Below are 21,586 nucleotides of genomic sequence, written 5' to 3' on the forward strand. Positions count from 1 at the left end.
TTACAACTGAAATGTAATTTTTTAAACTCCCTTTAAAAAATCGTGAATTCTATTACACTTCCGCTAAGCCTTCACGAAACACAGGTTCCAGATCCAATGTAGCCTGGCTAGGATGATGCCACAGCGTGTTTTACGCGGTTGCCAAGACTATCTTTACAAGACCAGGCCAGCGAAAAGACTGTTGGCCTGGATTGGTGAGATCGGTAATTAACTGTTGTGCTTGTCCGGCCCCACGGTGTAGGGGGCAATGCGTCCGCCTGTCACCCGGCGGGCCCAGGTTCGATTCCCGGCCGGGTCAGGGGTTTTTACTTGTAATGATTAATATGCCTGGGCTGGGGACTGGGTATGTGGTTTCTTTTTTTTTTGCTATTGGCTTAACGTCGCACCGACACAGATATGTCTTATGGCGACGATGGTACAGGAAAGGGCTGGGAAGCAGCCGTGGCCTTAATTAAGGTACAGCCCCAGCATTTGCCTGTTTGTGACATCCTTAATCTTCCTTTCCTCACACACAACATTCCACACTACCACCACTCCAATTACATGCAGGTTCATACAATATGGTGCCAGTAGGTGCAAAAGATCCACATGGGACGATGCCTCGAACAAGTAATAAATTTTTTAAAACCTGTTGTGCTTGGGGGGGGGAGCAAAGAGTCTGAGGGGCGTAAGCTCCCAGGTTAACAAGCCTCTAGCATCCCCTCTAGAGTCTTGCTAATTGTGACAAAAATAAGTTTATGGCGCATGTCATGGCAATTTCAAATTATGCGGTTTTTGATTATCAACGAGGGTTGCGGCCTTGTGGGCACACGTGATGCAGGATCTATTGCAGGCAACAGAAAATAGTCTTCATGACAGCTGATACCGCTGACCAGAGCCGGCGAATGGAAACATAATATTCTCAAATCTGAGATTTATAGTGCCTCTGTTTTCATTCTTCTATATAAGTAAGAATACTCCTAGGGCCAGCTTGGTAGATCCTTGGCAAGCAAAAAAGGACGGATCTCTCCTTTACGTTACTATGGAATCGTTTCACGTCTTTTTTATTATATTTTTCACCCAGGGAACTCGACACGATACTGCCAAATTATAACTGAAAATTCTTGGGGACATATTTCCATGTAAATCACTAATTCCCTTGTTCCTACTTTAAAGTTTTGTACTTCTTGAAACATCATCTCTAATAGTATTTTTTTTATTGAAACAAATGCATGATATATATGAAGCATTATTGCCAATTAGCCCAACTGTAGAAATTTAAGATATAGGGACAATGTAATTTACGTCAATTTTATTATTTTTCAGATCAAATGTGAGAAATATAACACATAGATCAACTTAGAAATACTGCGATGCATCTGATATGAGTATAGAAATCTGTATCAACGCAGCCTTTCTACCAATCCACTTTGGGCAGCGACCAACAACCCCCTTCAGACCTATGCACTGCCATGTTGGGAGCTAATATGCCCCTGAATAAACTGGAGCATCTTCTAATTTCAACAAACCGCCGGGAGCAATCACCAAGTAGGAGAAGTGTGGCATGCCCCTGGTGGAGTCATTTAGGACTGTGGAAGAAGTCAGGGGAAGTTTTGACCGAACCTCTGGGAAAGCAGCCGCTGTCAGCGAAATAAAACCAGATGAAGTGACTTCACTGAAGTTTTGTCCAATCACTTCATGTGATGTTGAGAGATCTTTCTCTCAGTACAAAAACTGAATGCATGAGAGGAGAACAAGACTGATACCAGAAAACATTGAAACGTTGCTTGTAAATTCCTTTTATAGTAATTGAGTGTATTAAATTATAAGTAATTTTATCATGCCTATTTTGTTGCCAATTTTACACGTTAGTGCCTATTTAAATGCCTATTTTGGCTAATTTAAGAGCCTATATGCCTGCCTATTTTAAGTGTTTTTAGTGCCTATAATTCTCGTCTCTACTCATAAAGTATCCCCTAAAACACTAATGTGGAATAATGTCATAGCACGGAAATAAAAAAGTATTTTGCTCTGTGCATATTGATGGGGCAGGTGAAGAAAGAGTCTGAAAGATTACTTATCAACCGATCCCCTAATAAAAACCCCCATATTTCCAAAACTATAAGCCGAAATAGATTTCAACAAATACTTACCTACCTGCATTTCAACGACAATAGTCAGACAAGAGATGTGAGCAATAGAATACAGAAAGTTCAGCCTCTGTTAGATTACTTTTTACCCAAGTTTCAGCCTGTTTACAAACCGAAGCAGCAGCAGTCATTAGATGAAGGGTTGATCCCATGGCGTGGGCACTTGAAGTTCAGGAAATATAATCCAGGGAAATGAGTAAAATACGCTATTTTAGTTCGAATGGTGTGCGAGAATGAGATAGGATACATCTGTAACTTAGAGATCTATACAGGGGAAGGAAAAAAACTTGAGCAGCAATATTATCTGTCATGAAGCCTTATCTTGGTATGTGGCACCACATTTAACAAGATAACTGCTATAATAGCGTGACAATTGCAGAAAACCTCCTCCAGCATAAAACACGGGTTTGTGGAACTATTAGAGAGAATCATGGTTTGCCATGTGATCTGAAAGACAACTCTGTGCTTCTGCAAAAGGGGGAAATGACTTTTGTGCAAAGGTAAAGTTATGCTTGTAGTCTGGAAGGATAAGAGAGTTGTCAGAATGATAACGATTCATGATACATCTATGCGGTTAACAGGCAAGCTAGATAGGAAGACAGGGACCATTATATTCAATCCCATTTGCATCCTTTCTTGTAAGAATTTATGAAGGGAGTGGATCGAGCAGACCAATACCTGGCATATTTTAGTCTTCTTCGCAAAACAGTAAAATGGAATGCTTTTAGGCTGTTCTGTTTCCTAAATCCACCAAGAAAATTGAGGTACAAGCAGTTTCTGATGGGAGTTGCTAGGGAATGTTTGGCTGAAAGTGTATCTCTCATGGATCCCCAAACTTCCTCTCCTTCTGGCTCTATAAAGAGCCCCTAATCAGGACCCCACTAGCAGACTATCCGGACAAATAAGGGATCATATCCTGGAGAAAATTCCAGCAACTGAGGTGAAGAAAAACCCAACTAGAGTATGCCGTGTGTGTTCGAGCAAAGGTAAGCGCAGTGAAACAAGATATATATGCAAACAATGTTGTGTGCCCCTTCACAAAAGTACCTGCAATTTGGATTCCCACACCAGAAAAGAATACTATAACTATTCAGGAAGGCCTCCAGAAAAAAACACAGTAGTCCTTCAAAGGTTAGTGAAGTTCTGACAGTTTATTTGAATGCATGCACTCATGCCATTTGCTATTTTGCCTGTTCAGTTTTGAATATTGTCTTGCCTGTTTTCATTTATAAGATGCTGTGCTTGTTTCCCTTCATAATCTCTTGACTTACAGTTTGAATCAATTTTAGCACTTTACTGAACAACCATTAAAGATGAAAAATATTCACCAATGGAAACAGATAAATTACATATAATATACATAATTATATTATATAATCATCCATAAGACATACTGTACTACTTTAATGGCAGACTTGAAACAAAGGTAAGAATGATCAGAAACTATGTTCAGCAGGAAGTGAGGGATAGGATATGGATTACAATAATATGAAGCACATAAAAAATATGCATATTTACCTCATATTCCAGATGAACAATGACTGAAGTAATACTCCTCGTGGTTGCACCATGATAAACTAAATCTCTCACCCAGGTTGTGTGCCATTTGGCTTGCCATTATTAAAAAGTATGTACTGTAGCATTGTTCTCCACTCTGCTGTAAAAGAAAAATAAACTTAAAATGATATTCTATTGGTGCAATTACTGAATTAACAGCATAATACAGAAAAGAACTAACCTTATACAATGGTACTGTTCAGAAGCATTATATGGCACAGTCTCTGAAAGTTCTCTTCTTACTCCTAATTACATCCAACTTGACATCCGGAATGAAAATGCCTTCCAAAGACAACCCAAATATTACACCGCACCGTTCTTGTTCACCAAGTTTATATGCTTTAAAAAAAAATTAATATCACACTGTTTGCCGTAAGTGGGACAGAATCTTCAGGCATTAAGACTAGTCCATGGAGACAGCCTCTGAAGTCAGAGGAAGTCCCATGAAGTTCTCTGAAGGTACAGCAAGCCGATGACTGCCATTTCACAAAGAAATTTTACTGTGGAAACTACTTGACATCACTCCAGTAGCACAGGTGAAATCAACAGTTTGTATTTCAACTGAATATCACAAACCAGGATTTGTACATAGTGAAGTAGTTCCCTCAGGATGATAACTGCAGTTTTCATGGGCCGAACATAAAGGTTATTGAACCTAAATCATAAAGGACTGGGAGAGTTACTAATACAGGGTCATGTCTGGCCCCGCGGTGTAGGGGGCAAAGTGTCCACCTGTCACCTGGCGGCCCTGGGTTCAATTCCCGACCAGGTCAGGGGTTTTTAATTGTAGATGATTAATATCCCTGGCCTAGGGACTGGATGTTTGTGTTATTCTTAATGTTCCTTTCCTTACATTCAACACTTTACACTTCGGCAATTTCCAAATACACGCAGGTTCGTAGCAATGGTGCAAAGTAGGGGCAAAAGATCTTAGGTTGACGCCCTGAATAAATAGCATTTTTAAAAAGAAAATACAGGGTCATAACCAATATGGTCAAAGAGACTAGCACCTAGATCTTTAATAATAATAATAATAATAATAATAATAATAATAATAATAATAATAATAATAATAATAATAGCCTGCGAAGATTTTCTGGCAAAAGTAATTGTATGTGATATACGTTACATTTAGTGTCCTTATGTAAAAAATAAGACGAGTCGTTTCGTATCACATACAGATTTGTCACAAGTCCGTCTCATGTTTATGCTAATGGAGCTTCGTTGTTGTAAATGAGGTTTGAATTGGTTGTATGGAATGCAGGTATGGACATGTCTGAGAGAAAATAATGAACACCAGAAGAACAAGAACAGTTGCAGTTCGCACATGCGCACTGTCAGACAAGGTCAAAACACCAAGATCGCGTTTCTCTGTAATCTGAGAGGAGAATCTGAGAACGTGTGTCACGCCCTTGCCTAAAAGTTACAACATGCACTTGAAGTCGATTGAATGAATAAGCGAGTTAGTTTGAATTAAAATGGCAAGTGGCAGTGATGTTCAGATGCAATAATGTGTGAACAATATTAACTCTTTCTGTTATATATGTGGCCAGTATACAATTAAAGGCCAGAAGCAAAATATTGCGCCATTTATAAAAAGCCTATACTTGGCATATTTTAACATGAAGTTAAGTGATTAGGACAAGAATTTTGCACCCCATATTGTGTGTAAAACGTGTGTAGAAAACCTGCGGCAATGGTACAACGGGTTTTTGCAATCAATGCCATTCGGAATCCCAATGACTTGGCGGGAACAAAGAAATAATTTTGACGAATGTTATTTTTGTGTATGTTAAGTGTCCGCAGTCAATACGAAAAATAAAAAGCACAGTGTGTATCCCTGCCTTCCGTCTGCCATAACCCCCGTACCACATGGACCCGCTATTCCTGCCCAAAACCACCAACACAGTCAGCAGAGAGTGTGTCGTCGTCATCTTCAAGTAAAGAGGATGGTGATGATGATACCTTTGTACCAGATATTGAGGATAAAACTCCACGTTTTTATAATCAGTGTGACTTAAAGGATTTGGTGCGTGACCTAGGCCTCACTAAAAAGAGTGAACTTTTAGGATAAAGTTTAAAAGAGAAATTTTTTACTTCCTGGGACAAATACATATTGTTACAGAAATCGGGAGGAAGAATTCCGGCAGTTTTTTGTTCACGAACTAGTGTTTTGCTGTGATATCCCTGGCTTGATTAGTCGTCTTGGAACTATTTACCAAGCAAAGGAGTGGCGTCTATTTATTGATGCTAGTAAAAGAAGTCTCAAAGGTGTTCTTCTGTACAATGGAAATAAACTTGCTTCAATCTAAAATTCAATGCTATATTTTGGGAGGCTCACCTATACTTTACATACAAGAAAACACTGTATAATAATAATAATAACAATAATAATAATAATAATAATAATAATAATAATAATAATAATAATAATAATAATAATAATAATAATAATAATAATAATTTTTGTGTGGTTATTCCTAGCCGAACACAGCCCTTGTAAGGCAAACCTTCCAACGAGGGTGGACAGCATCTGCCATGTATGGGAACTGTGTGCTTTTGTAGTGACGGACAGTGTTGTGTGAGAGTTGCAGGAATGTTACGGAGAGTACAAACTCCATCCTGGATCCAGGGCAAATAACCATTTAATGTTAAAATCCCGACGCAACCAGGTATCAAACCCAGGGCCCTCAGAAAGAAGGCGAGTGTACTCTGGTAGAACCTTACAGCTGCCAATAAATGCAAGCATGCTTACTCGCTAGCAGTAATAACTGATCATACAAGTAATACTCTGTTTTTATGTATGGAATATTATAATAATAATATTTGATGTCTCCATAAAAATTTGTCCCACAGGAATTCTGAAATGTCTCTGAAAACAAAAACATTGAGTTGTCAAACTTGCCATCAGCCTCAGCTGGGATAAAACCTGCTTTCTTTGGAAGCAACAACTTGTCTCACTGAAAAAAGTTGTGTTACCATTGCCTTTCTCATTACCATACATCACTTCTCATAGAATAGCTGCCTGAACGTGCTACTATGAACACTGGATGATACAATAAAACATTGCAACAAATGAGGATAGTATTAAAAAGCAAGGAAGACTGGTAAGGGGACTGTGTAAACTGTTGCAATGTCCAAAAGAGCAACCTTGTCTCAACCTATCTACAAGTTCAGACTGTGTACTGCTTGACCACCATATTCCAGGCTTCTTTAAAAAGTGTTGCACAACTGCAAACAATATTTTATCCTGATACTTTCATCCAAAAATCTACCAAAAATGATTAGCAGATCCAGCTTACATATGAACTGGTTTAGAACAGTATCATGTTAATGTTTAACTGAAATATATATTTTAACTACCAGATATTTAGATTGATTTTCCACTTACAAGCACCATAAGAAGGTTAATCTTACACAGTTGAATAATGACCACTATGCCGTACATAGTTAGAATAGTATTTGGAAAAAAATATATTCAGGAACATAGTAATCTTCACCATAATGGGGAACAGTAGTTAAATATGAAGGAGGAAAGCAATTATGCTCTTCCACTGCACATGGCACAAATTCAAACTCCATAAATTAAGGGATTAACTAATTTCTCACTGTTAGAACAATATCTGCAGTAAACAAACATTGTAGTTTCCAATATTCATTTCAGAAATATTCAAATTTTTTCTAGTTCATGACAGGCAAAAGCTTTGGTTTAATGGCAAGCTACTATGCGTTGTGCAACCATGGAATGAAACTGACGGAGAAATGACAGCTACAAAACAGGAATGACAAGAATTGATGCAACCATTTCAAAATTATCAGTCAGCCTCTTACTGAAGAAAGTTAGGCATTAACCTTCTGTACTCAAGGTTGCACAAATGAATTTCAAATGTAAATGTGCTTACACATGAGATATCTACATTTAGTAGATTTATTAGACTTGTCCGGCTACATGGCTAAATGGTTAGCATGCTGCCTTTGGTCACATGGGCCCCGGGTTTGATTCCCGGCAGGATCACGAATTTTAATCATAATTGGTTGATTCCGCTGGCACGGAGACTGGGCACATGTCTTCATCATCATTTCATCCCCATCATGACGCGCAGGTCGCCTACGGATGTCAATAAAGAGACCTGCATCGGGTGAGCCGAACTTGGCCTTGGGCACTCCCAGCACTAAAAGCCACATGCCATTTCATTTCATTAGTTATGAGACAAGTGGGCGTGCAGGTGTTTAATCAGGCTGCAGTTTGAACTTGGCTCGTCACCGAAGTGGCCACAGTGCAGCGGTGGACAACAATGGCCCTAAGTGTGCAACAAACGGTATTTGTTGCAGAACATTATTTCAGATCATACGGAAATGTCAATTAGCAGGACGAAGTGTAAGGATTGTGTTGGAATATTTTCAAAAGGAATTCAATAAACCCCCTCCCATGAAGTGAACAGTGCTGCAGCTGGTGCAAAAAAAACTTACCAGATCCGTTCTGTGCCAACAAAAAGTTTCTTCCGGTAGGAAATACACATCCACATTTCCAAAACCACATCATCTCCTTATGAACCAACTGTCCATTCCTGGCATATTTTTAATTTAAATAAACCACACCCTTTTGCTTACAGGCTGTCAACTGTTTTGTTCAATGAGCCCCTGTTAATATTTTCTGCTTTCATGCACAAGAATCCCAGTAATACACTGACTGATTATTTTCAACATCTAGTACACAGAATTCTCGTGCTTGACAAAATTTCCTTACTTGCTACATTCCACATTTAGAAGAACTTGTCCAAGTGCACCCATTTTCATATTTTGTGCACCTTTTCATCTACTCCTGCTGTTTTGTGCACATAATTTTAGTTATCACCCAGTGTAATCTGTGGTGATTTTGTCCCATCCTCCTCACTCTGAATTAAAAAATCACCTATATAACCAGAAAGGATACAATTTTTATTGAAGAACTTCTCAAACTTTTCCCTCAATTTGTCTCTGCTTCCTTAGGATCTACAGTGGTATGTCTTAAAATACTGACCATTTCTCTCCTTCTGCGATTGGGCATTACATCAACATAAAAACCAAGCCCGATAGCTACAGTCGCTTAAGTGCGGCCAGTATACAGTATTCAGGATATAGTGGGTTGGAACCCCACTGTTGGCAGCCCTGAAGATGGTTTTCCCTGGTTTCCCATTTTCACACCAGGCAAATGCTGGGGATGTACCTTAATTAAGGCCACGGCCACTTCCTTCCGACTCCTAGCCCTTTCCTGTCCCATCATTGCCATAAGACCGATTTGTGTTGGTGTGAAGTAAAAACCACTTCTATTTTTTTAAATCTTTAAAAACCCTTGTAATTTCACTTTCATGTTTTGAATATATTTCCTAAAACTTATTTCTATTCAGTATTATTATTTGGCACATTCTAGTCCCCTCTGCTATGCTGCTTTTACTGTATAACCCAATCAGATTGTACCCTTCTTCCTGTCTTCTTGTACTCTGCACTTCAAAGACAAATGCTTGCTTCCTTTAATACTCAATATTTGCATCTTTCCTATTTCAATTTAGTATCTTGGCCTTAAGTACTTATTAATTCCTCGGCACATGAAGCTTCATCATCCTTATCAACCTGCAGGATGACTTGAATTTCGGCTCTTCAGGTACAACAAAACTCAAATCACTTCAGATCATTTTCCTCCATAATCTCTGTTACTCTCGTGTAGTCAACCGATATTTATGTTTGGTGTAGTTTTTTGTGTAACTATATGCGATAAAATTGTATCAACTGAAATCTCTGCTTCATATGAATGTACTTTTCTACTTTGCACGAGATTAGTATATGGATTTGGCTTCTGTGATTATGATGATGATGATGATGATGATAATAATAATAATAATAATGTTTAAACATCCTGTTGTGCTGAGTGAGCACTAGTTTTCTGAACCAAAGCTGGAGTGTTCGATCCAGGCTCAGTCTCGTGGTATTTGAAGGTATTCAAGTATGCCAGTCCCGTGTTGAGATTTACTGGCATCTTAAAGAGCTCCAGCAGGATAAAATTTTGGCAACTTAGCGTCTCCAGAAACCGTAGTAGAAGTTAGTGAGGTATATTGACAAAATTCTCAAAAGAATTTTATTTCTAGGTCCACATACTCAATACAACAATGTCATCATAGTCATCAGAAATCATTAGGAATACATGTTAAAATGGACCAAGTACAAAGAAAAACAACAAAACACAAATCATTTCTTGCTATGATCATCTAAAATTGTTCATAGAAGGCTGGTCCGTAAGAATGCTCTTGTTGAAATACTGGATATGATGTATGAATTTGAAGAATGAAGCTGGAAGTATTCTCGTGCAGTACAGTGGATGTGGCTATCATTACCGAGATCTTGGTAAGTAGTTGTAACTATAGAACTTAATACAGCAATTGAAGGTATATTTGAGTTTCTCTAGTAATGAAGTCAATCTAGAAAAGAGAGGAATGGAAAATAAGAAAGAATGAAATGTCGCTTGTGACAAAGGGGTTAATAAATTAAATGTTACTCACAAACCCTGTTCCAATCAATGGAGTTGACTCATGCATGTGATGTTAACAACTGAGTGAGTACGAGCATGTGAATGCCTCCAGTTGGTGCTAGTGAAGGGGAGTGGTGAAGCAAGTAAAGGGGAAAGAGTAGCATGGGTGGAGACGGCTCGTTTATGGCGTGCTGATGAAGATTGATTTATTTTTTTACAATTTTCTTCATGTCACACCTACCCACATAGATCTTATGGCAATGATGGGATAGAAAAGATCCACGAGTGGAAAGGAAGCAGCTGTGGCCTTAATGAAGATACAGCTCCAGCATTTACCAGGTGTAAAAATGGGAAACCATGGAAAACCATCTTCAGGGCTGCCAACAGTGGGGTTCGAACTCTATCTTCCAAATGCAAGCCCACAGCTATGCGACCCTTACCGCACACCCAACTCACTTCATTTGGTTTTAGTTGAGAGTTTATTTCTATTGCTTCATCAAATAAAATGTTTGTTTTCCCAAAATCTCATTAAGATTTGACCTTGGACTTCTTCTATGGTCTATGTGTATGGGCAAGTTTTCAAGCATATTAAAAAAAGGTCCCTTGTTGGCTACCTGGATAACTTCTAAGTGTCTATTTAAAGAAGAACCTTTTACATTTATCGGCATTAACACGTTCTTTGTAACGAGTTGTGCAACTTCTTCCTGTTTGCCCAATGTAACTTGTGTCACACTGGGCACATCTCAATGTATGAACATTTGATGGTGAGTACTTATTGTCATTAACAGTGTGTGTATTATAAAAAAGTTTAGAATTAGTGTTATTAGTCCTGAAAGCAGTGTTGAAATTTTGTTTTTTAAAGATATACGTAAGTAACAAAGTCTATTTCCTTCTTAGGTTCTTCATTCAATGTGGTGTCAGGCTTATTTTTTATTTTGATCATGATTTTGTTAACTTTTGTCATAACCATTGTTAACAGCCATAGCGTAAATAATATTTATTTTTCTTAATCGTTATTACAAATGAGGATGTGGATAGCTCTGGAAATCGTACTCTAAACGGTTGTATTCTAGCGGGTGATGGGGTGAAGGGAGTCTCTACTAATGAAATTTGTCTGAGAGGGTTTTCTGTAAATATTGTATTTGAGAAAGTGGTTATTCCCTGTGTTTCTAAGATCTATATAATTAATGGATGTGATGAACTCAGATTCAAATGTGAATTTAATGTGGGGGTTTAAATTATTGTGTTATTCATGTACATTTTAATTATTGGTGGAATGTTCAATGATGGTGAAGACATCATTGACATATATCAACCAATGATTGATATTAATGTTGTTGATTATTTAATGGCTCCAAATTGTCTATAAAAATTTTGGCAAGGATTCTGGGGATCCAACAGGGAGTCTCTTATTGATATATGATTTTATAAATTAAACACTTATTATATAAGGACAAATTTTAGAATGTTTCAAAATTCATCTATTTCTAAGTTACTGAGTTTGCATGATTATTTACATTTTCTTTGATAAGGTTAATTGTTTCAGTTACTGGAGTATTGGCGTACATATTAGTTATGTCAAAAGAATGCATAAAGTGGAATGGATTAAATTTAAGTTTAATCGTAATTTTACAAAATTCGATTGAGTTGTCCACCACACACTGTGATGACTTCGGTGACAAGCCAAGGTCAATCTGTAGCCTGATGACAAACCTGCATGACTGCTTGTCTCGCGGGATCTGCCACCTGGGCAACTGTCCTAAATGCAGATCAGTAGGGATTGACCGTTTTCAAGTTTCGGTATACTTTATTCAGAATGTAAACTAGTGAAACGTTACGAATCACATATGCGATAGCACTCTGCCACAAAGATGATGTCAGTATGGCAGCTTTATTTCAAGATGTGGCTTTGCAGAATTCCTTTTTTTTTTTTTGCTAGTGGCTTTACGTTGCACCGACACAGATAGGTCTTACGGCGACGATGGGATAGGAAAGAGCTAGGAGTGGGAAGGAAGCGGAAGTGGCCTTAATTAAGGTACAGCCCCAGCATTTGCTTGGTCTGAAAATGAGAAACCACGGAAAACCATCTTCAGGGCTGCCGACAGTGGGATTCAAACTAACTATCTCCCGGATGCAAGCTCAGAGCCACATGCCTCTAACCGCACGACCAACTCACCCGGTGCAGAATTACTACACTGGATATTAAGCTTGGCAGATCTCTCTACTGATTGGCCAGCCACAGCCTAAGCGGTGTACGTCAAGACGACTTGAAGGGAGAAGGTAGAAGTATATATAATGTATCGCTGGAATATTCCATTTCTATTACTGATTCAGAGTCACCAGTGAATACCATCATCATTCTATCTATCATTGATACACGGCAGCCTAGTGCCATCTCTATTTCATTGCACATCTTGTTGTAGATCATGTGCTTTCTTTCAGAACTTTCTATACAGTAGGCTTACATAGACAATACGTTACCTATGGGTAACTATGAGGAACTACGAGGTCAAGGGTAAAAGGGCTTGATAATCTATTTCATGTCAAAAATTTCATTTTTGGTCCGTATTGAAATGAAATTTACAATTAAAGATAAAGGTAGGGTTTTCCACCTGTTCAATATTACAAAATAGTGAAATTATTAAAACATCACATTTTTGTTGTCATTTCTGCCAAAACCGGTACCAAAAACAACAAAATGTGATGTTTTAATAATTTCACTATTTTGTAGTATTGAACAGGTGGAAAACCCTACCTTTATCTTTGATAGATAATCTATAGCATGGTTCCACGGCACAGATAAGCAATGTGTGTTTGCTCAAGTGAAGGTATAATTAAACCAAGTGATAAAATCGGTGGATATATGGTAGGTCATTTCTCACTATATTTCCAAATTGTATAGAGGGGGAATCTTCCAGGATCTACTAATGTTTATTGAATATGTTTCTATTTTATATTTACTGCATGTCGATGCAGTGCTCATGCATGGGTTATGGTTATATAGGATTAAAGTTTATTTTTAAATTAGTGTCAAGAAATTAATGAAGAACCCAGGTGCAGTTCTCAACCATTTAACAATTTTCAGAGTTTAGGTAAGGCCCACAGTGGATGTACCAGTAACGAGCCTCATGTACATGCCCTGGGAGAGAAGAGAAAATGATCATGCACTATCTACATTTGAGGGATCCATTTTGGTGAACTCTGGCATCCAAATGTTAGGTATTTCAGTTATGTCATACTTATATATATCTCAAGTTTAATGCAAAACAGAATTGGTAAAACTATAATCGACATCCAATGTGTGGCAAGTATATTTCATATCATTAAGTATCGTAATACAGAGCCTCCATGGCTTAGACTGCAGCATGCTCATCTCTCGCCGCTGGGTTCCATGGTTCAAATCCTATCACTCCATGGGGGATTTGTACTTGACAACATGGAAGCAGGACATGATTTTCTCTGAGTACTCCGGTTTTCCCCTCCATCTATCATTCCAGCACCACTCTGCAATATTTCATCCCATCTCTCGGTCATTAATAATTGCCCCACAGGACTGCAACAGGCTTTGGCAGCCGACATAATTCCTATCCTCGCCGCTAGATGGGGGCTTCATTCATTCCATTCCTGAACTGGTTGAATGACTAGAAACGGAAGGTGTATTTTCAAGTATAATATAGTAATGCTCGTTAGATGAGCCCTTAACGAGCGAGCTGGCTGTGCGATTAGGAGTGCGCAGCTGTGAGTTTGCATTCAGGAGATAGTGTGTTCGACCCCCCACTTGGCAGCCCCGAAGATGGTTTTCCGTGGTTTCCATATTTTCACACCAGGCAAATGCTGGCGCTGTACCTTAATAAATTCAACAGCTGCTTCCTTTCCACTCCTAACCTTTTCCTATTCAATCATTTCCAGACGACCTATCTGAGTCAGTGTGACGTAAAGCCAATTATAAATATCCCCCACCCTACTTACAAATGAGCATATTAGAATGATTAGAGGGCCTAAAGAAATATTCTGTTAAAGATTTATATATTAACTAGCTTACGTACCCGTGCTTCGCTACGGAATTCTAAACTGTATACGAAATTCAAGGTAAAATACTACACACATTGTAAGTCAGGTTTTATTGCATTGCTCTTAGCATTACCTGAGAAACACTACAGGAAGTTCGCCATACGTCGTTTCTCATGTAACGTCCAGGTTGGGGAGTTTTCAATATAAAGTCAGGCCCTCATTTCCTACTGCTAATCACAAACAGGTTGGGAAGTCTTCATTATAATGGCAGGCCCCCTTGCTCCTTGTGGTCACAATATACTTTGGAAGTTTCATTATAATGGCAGGGTACCTTGCCTACAGCCAATCACAACTGAACTGCGTAGTTGTCATAACAGCAGACCCCGTTGGCTACTGCCATTCAAATAAAGTTGTCAAAAGTGGTTGTTGGAGTCAGGTTCTTTTAAAAAACTTCATTAACTACATGTTTCATTCGCCCCTGTGGCTGCAGAATCACAAAGCTTTCAGGAGAGCATACACGTTAAAATGCTACTTATAACTAACTATTGGGAAAAACAATTCCTTACAACCACACCAGCAACTTATAAGGACTGTCCCCGAGCTTTGTCATCACTGCGAAGCATATTTTAATGGGAAATTGCAGTCGTTTGAATAGGGAGAGGTAGTCTGAAGAAATCAAAGGAATGCGGATGAAGAAAACTGGTTTCTCACGCACTATATCCTGTGAAGACTGTTGCTTCGATCATGTTCACTTGCAGCCTGGTGCCATTACAAAGCTTAGGAGATATCAGATTCCATAGCAGTGTTATAGGTACTCCAACTTTCAGACTGAGATTGTGAGATGGAAAACCGGGTGGATTTAAAGTATGGAAGAACTCCACAGAGTAGTGGAGCACTTCCCCTATCTCCAGCATTAAGTCCACAGACTTATCTCACCACCTTAGTAGGACGTTTGTCCAATAAGGAATAACTGGTGCTTGCTGTGGCGCCTTTCTTACACGTGAGATTAGCTCTTTCCTTAAGCAAATTCGGCCAGCGAGTCAGTGACGTACATTAAGATAGGGAATAGAAAAAACAGGACCAGTCTCCCTTCACAAGTACAACAAAATGAGCTACCATTACACTGCCAATAGCAATAAGCCTCATGCCTAACAAAACCTATTATGGAATAGAAAAAGAACTACAGTATATAGGAGCTGTAATTAAACAAAAAGAAAAACCTGGTAGAACAACTATAGCACTGTGACCAAAAAGAGTCTGAAAAAGTGAAAAGTATTAAGAATAAAAGTGAAAAAAGAAGAGATGAGTATGACAAATAAAAGTTACTTCAATGAGCTGTATGGAGCAGTATGATAGAACGCAAAAGCACGTCTGATTGTACTGCTGTAAATGTGACAGCTGCATGCAGAAGCTTGTCTGTGCTTTTCTAGGTGTAGAAAATAGACATGGAAAAGAAAAAGGAGTCAGCTATGAGTAACAGGAACTTCAGTATACAGGAGGTCTAGGAAAGCCTGATAGAACAACTATACTATACCGAACAAGTGCCTGCGCTGTTTGGGCCACGTAGCTATCAGCTTGCATTCGGGATATAGTGGGTTTGAGCCCCACTCTCAACAGCCTTGAAAATGGTTTTCAGTGCTTTCCCAATTTTCACACCGGGCAAATCCTGGGGCTGTACCTTAATATTAAAGGCACTGTCCCTTCCTTCCCACTAGTAACATTTTCATTTTTTCAAGTTTCTTTAAGTCACACCGACACAGATAGGTTGTGTGGTGACAATGGGATAAGAAAGGTCAAGGAGTGGGAAGGAATTGGCTATGGCCTAAATTAAGGTACAGCCCCAGCATTTATCTGGGGTGAAAATGGGCCTAACACTTTCCTATTGCCTTGTCGCAATAAGACCTATCTGTATCAGTGCAACGTAAAGGAAACTGCAAAAAAAGCAATGTGACAAAAATGAGTTGAAAAGGTGGAAAGTATTAAGAATAAAAGATAGAAGATATAAAAGAAAAGATGTGTATAATGAATAAAAATAGTGTTCAATGAACAGAATAAAGCTGTCCGTTAGAATGCAGAAGCACATCTGATTGTACAGCTGTAATTTGACAGCAGTTCGCAGAAGCAAGTCTGATTGTATTGCTGTAAATGGAACAACTGGCAGTGAACATCATAAAATTTTCTTGAAGAATACCATCTTCCTGAGATCTTTCTGCATGTCACATGCAATCTGCCCTAGCCAAAGCAGTAATGCTTCTGGTTGCCTCGTGCATCAGTCTATCAATATCTGTTCTCCAGCACTATGGCCTTGAGCTGTGGCAGTGTGGTTGCCAATATCTCAAAAACGTTGGTTTTAGGGCTTTGAAATGTGGTCGTTCCTCACGTCGTAAGATGCGAAAGTGAGCTTTGTCTCGTCTTCGTACAACAAATTTGATTTTCACCTACATTCACCTATGATATATTGTCAAATGGCCTAAATCTAGAGCAGAAGCTGAATTCTGAAAATTCCTTTCCTAGTGCACCTCTAATGCAAAAATGAACCTACATTCCTAATATCAGCTTTCTAGGTCTTTTGGATCTAGAGATTTAGTGACCAGCAAATGGTATTTGGCTTTTATATATATAATGCAGCGACTATGAAACATGAGGTTTATATCCTATGATATGAAAATGTCAATACTTTTTTCAGTATGAAGAGAAGTCAGGCAGAGAGACGATGCCATACGAGTAACATGGAAGAGTTTAGGTTTGTGGAATTTAAGTGTTTTGGCAGGTGAAAACAATTGTGACAGTGCTGTAACTTACCATAGAATATCTATTTGTATCGTGGAATCAAGTGCTATCATCAATTTTTTTGTACTTTGTTGGAGTGCTGTGTAATTAGTGTAATAGTGAAATGACGCCAGCAACAAAGAAGAATCAACAGCAGGCCGAGCGCAGGAGTGCCTACCCAACAGAAGACATCGTGAGGAAAATAATAGAAGAGACGCTCCAGTCTAAGATATTCGTGGAATTAATTGAGAGTACATAGTGGACAAAATTAAGGAGTGTGTGTTAAAGAAACTGAAGACATCTGTGCAGTTCAACATAAATGCAAAACAAAAAAACAAAAAACAGATTGCACAGAGAGACAAAGAACTTGCAGAACTGAAAGCGAAAGTAAAATCAAATTACGATAATTTGGAACATCAACGTAGAAATAACCTCTGCATATTTGGCATTCCAGAGGAGTCAAATGAGAACACTGACAATTTAGCATTAAATGCTGCACGTGACAATGGTGCAAACAAAACTGACCGATACTGACCGGAGCCACAGGGTTGGGCTTAAAATTGGTAATAAGCCCTGGTCTATTATCATGAAGATGACAAGTTATCACACCAAGAAGTAGATATTCGCAAAGAAAAGACATTTGAAAGGATCTTGTGTCACGGTCCAGGAGGACCTTACGTCTGCCACACTGACGGTTCTGAAGGCGGCTATCTCCAAGTTCGGCGTCGGAAATGTCTGGACCAGTGATGGAGTTATCCTGTTTAAGACGCCTGACAGTAGCATACACCGCGCTACGCAGATGAGCGACATTCCATAAGCTTACTTGTATCAGACTTGTGTTTATTTTACTAACCCATAAGTTGGTAACCCTCTGCATTGAGTTTTGTGTCCTCTTCTAGGATCTCTCTCTCTCTCTCTCTCTCTCCTTCACTGCTATCTCAATCCACCCTGCTTGGCCAAATGGCTCTCGTCTACTTGCTTCACCTTCACTAGCTCATATATTACCCTACTGGACACTGATCTTACCCCAACCCTCTGTACAAACACTGTGCTTACAGTAACTTCCTTCTTAGCAATAACTAACAGCTGACTATCAGCTTTTCCTGTAAATAGTCAGAATAGGTTTAGAAGATGATTATGTAACATAACAACCTCTTTCAAAGACGAGTAGGGGCATCAAAGATAGCATGAGAAGATTATTAGAAATTTTTCATACTAATATTAGAACCATAAGGAAAAATAAGAACACTTTAGACGTTGTTTTGAAAGCATATGATCATACGTTCGATGTCATAATTTTAATAAAAAGCTGGTCACTGAGTAATGTAAATATAAGTAAGCATGCCTTGTACAAATCTTATTACAATGAGGATTCAGTTAACAAATGTGATGGTGTTGTACCAATGGTAAGAAAAATGGTTTGGAACACAAAATGGAAATTGTTGAGTATGATGACTTTAAATTTCTCAGAGTAGTAATTAACTATGACAACAAGAAAGTAGCTATTACAGGAGTATATCGGACACATGAATATCACAAACAGCAGTTATTCAGTGTGTTAGATCATTACATCTAGGAGAGATGCCATGTTGAAACCAAAATGATAATAGGGGACACAAATGTAGACCTTCTAAATGAACACTACTGTGATGAATATCTCAACATGTTGCAAGAAAGTAATTTTCAGTCCTAAATAAACAAGCCTAATAGAGTATCTGGTACAAGTAAATCCTGTATTGATCATGCTTTGATTAAAAGTAGATTGAGAAATGATTATATTCTCTCTAACAGCTCTCAAAGTAAAATTTCGGATCATTATCCTATAATACAACCTGTGTCTGAAAAGTTTGGTGAATGGTCACCTAGGTTGTACACCGTGCTAGTTTGGACAATGTGCTTGTGCATACGCATTGTGAGGCATGACACCAAGTGCACCCCCTATCGGTCAACTAAACAGAGTTAAACGGAGTTGAACGCTGCAACACATCACACGGGTCAGTGCGAGGACTCGTGTCAATTGCACAATGGAGTGCAAAACGGAGCAACGCGTTAACATGAAGTTTTGCTTCCACCTGGGCAAAACAGCAACGGAAACACACGCAATGTTAGTGCAAGTTTACCACGATCAAGCAGCGAGTAAAAAGTGCGTTTTTGACTGGTTTAAACGCTCTCGAGATGGAAAAGGTGTTGAGGATGAGGCGTGTTCGGGTCGACCAACCACAAGCACATCTCCAGACAACATCGAACGATTGCAACAGATGCTTGCTAATGATCGGTGACTGTCCTTACGAATGATAGCAGATGAAGTGGGTGTAGGCAAGGACAGTATAAGGACCACTGTTCACGAACATTTGAAAAAGCAGAAGATTTGTGCCTGGTTTGTACCGCACAACCTGACAGATGAGCAGAAACAAACTCTGAAAGGTCGGGAGATTTCACTGACATTTGTGACCATAATCCGGAGGTGTTGAAAACCATCATTACAGGAGACAAGTCGTGGTGCTACCAGTATGATCCGGCATGGTGTTTAGCGTCTTCTTGACCTCCCAAGAGAAGTCAGCGCACAAAGTCCAAGATTAAGACAATGCTGATCGCCTTTTTCGACAGCAATGGTGTCATTCATCATGAATTTGTACCCCAGGGTGCACCTGTCAATGCAGAATTCTACGAGGGAGTTTTGAAACGGCTACTGCAACGCATCAGACGGGTTCAGCCTGAACTGTACCGGAGTAGACAGTGGAAGCTCCTTACAACAATGCCCGTCCGCACACCGTGATCCGCGCGACCCAGTTCCTCGCTGAACGCCAGGTGACTGTTCTTCCACACCCTCCGTATTACCCGGATTTGGTGCCGGCAGATTTTTTCTTTTTTTTGTTCTCCCGTCTTAAATTAGCCTGAAAGGCCACCAGTTTGACAGTGTAGCAGGTATCCAACAACGCATGACAAGGGTTCTCAAGGAGATTCCAAAAGAAGCATTTGCTGCCACCTTCCAGCAGCTTTACAGTCAATGTCAAAAGTGTGTTGTAGCTAACGGAGATTACTTTGAAGGCCAGTAAAGAAGTTTTGTGTCTAACTTACGTTCTCTTTATTTCATGAGACCATTCTCCAAACTTTTCACAGACAGGCTGTAATAAGCCTCAATATTCAAAATGCCTCGGTCCCTAGTAATATACCAAATTTTCGATGTAACTGTTTTATGATAGATCATTTTGAGCTTAAAAATCATTTAAGCAAAATAAATTAGGGAGACATCTTAAATATCAATGATTTAGATATTAAACGTGATAAATTCGTGCATACGATTAGGCCTAAAAGCTGCATGAGCCTGTGCACTGTTCAATTGAAATCAAAGGAAGTTAAAGAGCAGAATGGATTACTTACGGTTTGGTGAAATCTATTCTCACAAGAGACAGACTTTATCAACATTATTTAAAAAATAAGGGTAACTTGGAAATTAAAGAACAGTACAGGAAATATAGGAATAAACTAAATGATCTAATTGTGAAAACAAAAATGGAGTACTATAGGAATCTGATCAATTGCAATTCAAATAACCAGGGTAAGGTCTGGGGCATAGTCAATGAAATAACACAAAGGTCAGTTAGAAAAGAAGAGATCAAGGAAATCAGATATAATGGTGAAGTCTTTAAAGATGACACGAATATTTCTAATAAATTTAACAATTATTTCATTAATGAAACCACTGAGAAAGCAAAGCACTATACATAGATTTCAGACTCCACGTCAAATATCGCTCGCAACCATCATACTTGCTTCCTTGCACCAGTAACGGAATACAATTTGAAGAGATGTTTGAGTGAAGTAGGTGAAAAGAAAGCTGCAGGAATAGACAATATTTCAGCTCGAATCATTAGAGAACATATAGAGTCATTAAAGGAACCGTTGCTGAATATTATCAACGATTCATTCACCTTAGGTTACTTTCCAAAGCAGCTTAAAACAATAGCAAAACATCTTTACAAGTCTGGAAATATTTATTACATTAGAAATTACAGACCCATTTTGATAACTACAACAATATAAAAATATTCGAGAAATGCTTGAAGAACAATATTTACCAATTTTTAGAAAAACACCACATACTTTCACCCAGACAGTTTGGACTCCTTAAAAATCTCTGAACGACTCCACCTTAATCAAGAGAATGTATGAAAATTTTAATTCTTCTCCACTCTCCACAGCGATATTTCTCGACCTTGAAAAGGCGCCTGATAGTGCGTCACAGTGCTTGCTCCTCCAGAAATTGGAAAAATACAGCTTTAGGGGTAAGGTTTTGGATCTGCTTGAGACTTACTTGACAGATCGAGTACAGTATTTCAAAATTAATCAATCTCTAAGCACATCGATGAAGGTAATAAAGGGTGTCCCACAAGGTCCATTATTGTTTATTCTATTTATTAATGATCTAGAGAAAACAATAGCAAACAATGAACATACGCACATCATAACATATGCAGATGATACAGTCATTTATGTTGAGGGTGATAGGTGAAAGCTCGAGAGAAAAAAACTCCAGCACTGCTTAAAGACAGAGCATGGTTAGATAATAATGAATCGTTTTTAAACATTAAAAAGACAAAATTTTTCAATTTTTTCA

The 21,586-nt window shown here is 38.7% G+C and overlaps 1 protein-coding gene and 1 long non-coding RNA gene across 2 annotated transcripts in view; both read right to left on the reverse strand.

Moving 5' to 3' along the window:
• Nucleotides 1-3,973, reverse strand: part of LOC136864686 (uncharacterized) — a 29,977-nt gene extending 26,004 nt beyond the window's left edge. The window contains exons 1-2 of the long non-coding RNA XR_010859354.1: nt 3,868-3,973; nt 3,648-3,786 (exon numbers count right to left, since the gene is read on the reverse strand). This is a non-coding gene — a long non-coding RNA (uncharacterized lncRNA). The remainder of the gene's footprint in view (nt 1-3,647; nt 3,787-3,867) is intronic.
• LOC136864685 (leucine-rich repeat flightless-interacting protein 2) overlaps nt 1-21,586 on the reverse strand; it is a 337,500-nt gene that overhangs the window by 309,364 nt on the left and 6,550 nt on the right. The gene's annotated exons all lie outside the window — the stretch shown is intronic.

This window comes from Anabrus simplex, chromosome 2 (assembly GCF_040414725.1).
Source record: "Anabrus simplex isolate iqAnaSimp1 chromosome 2, ASM4041472v1, whole genome shotgun sequence".
NCBI classification, from domain to species: domain Eukaryota; kingdom Metazoa; phylum Arthropoda; class Insecta; order Orthoptera; family Tettigoniidae; genus Anabrus; species Anabrus simplex.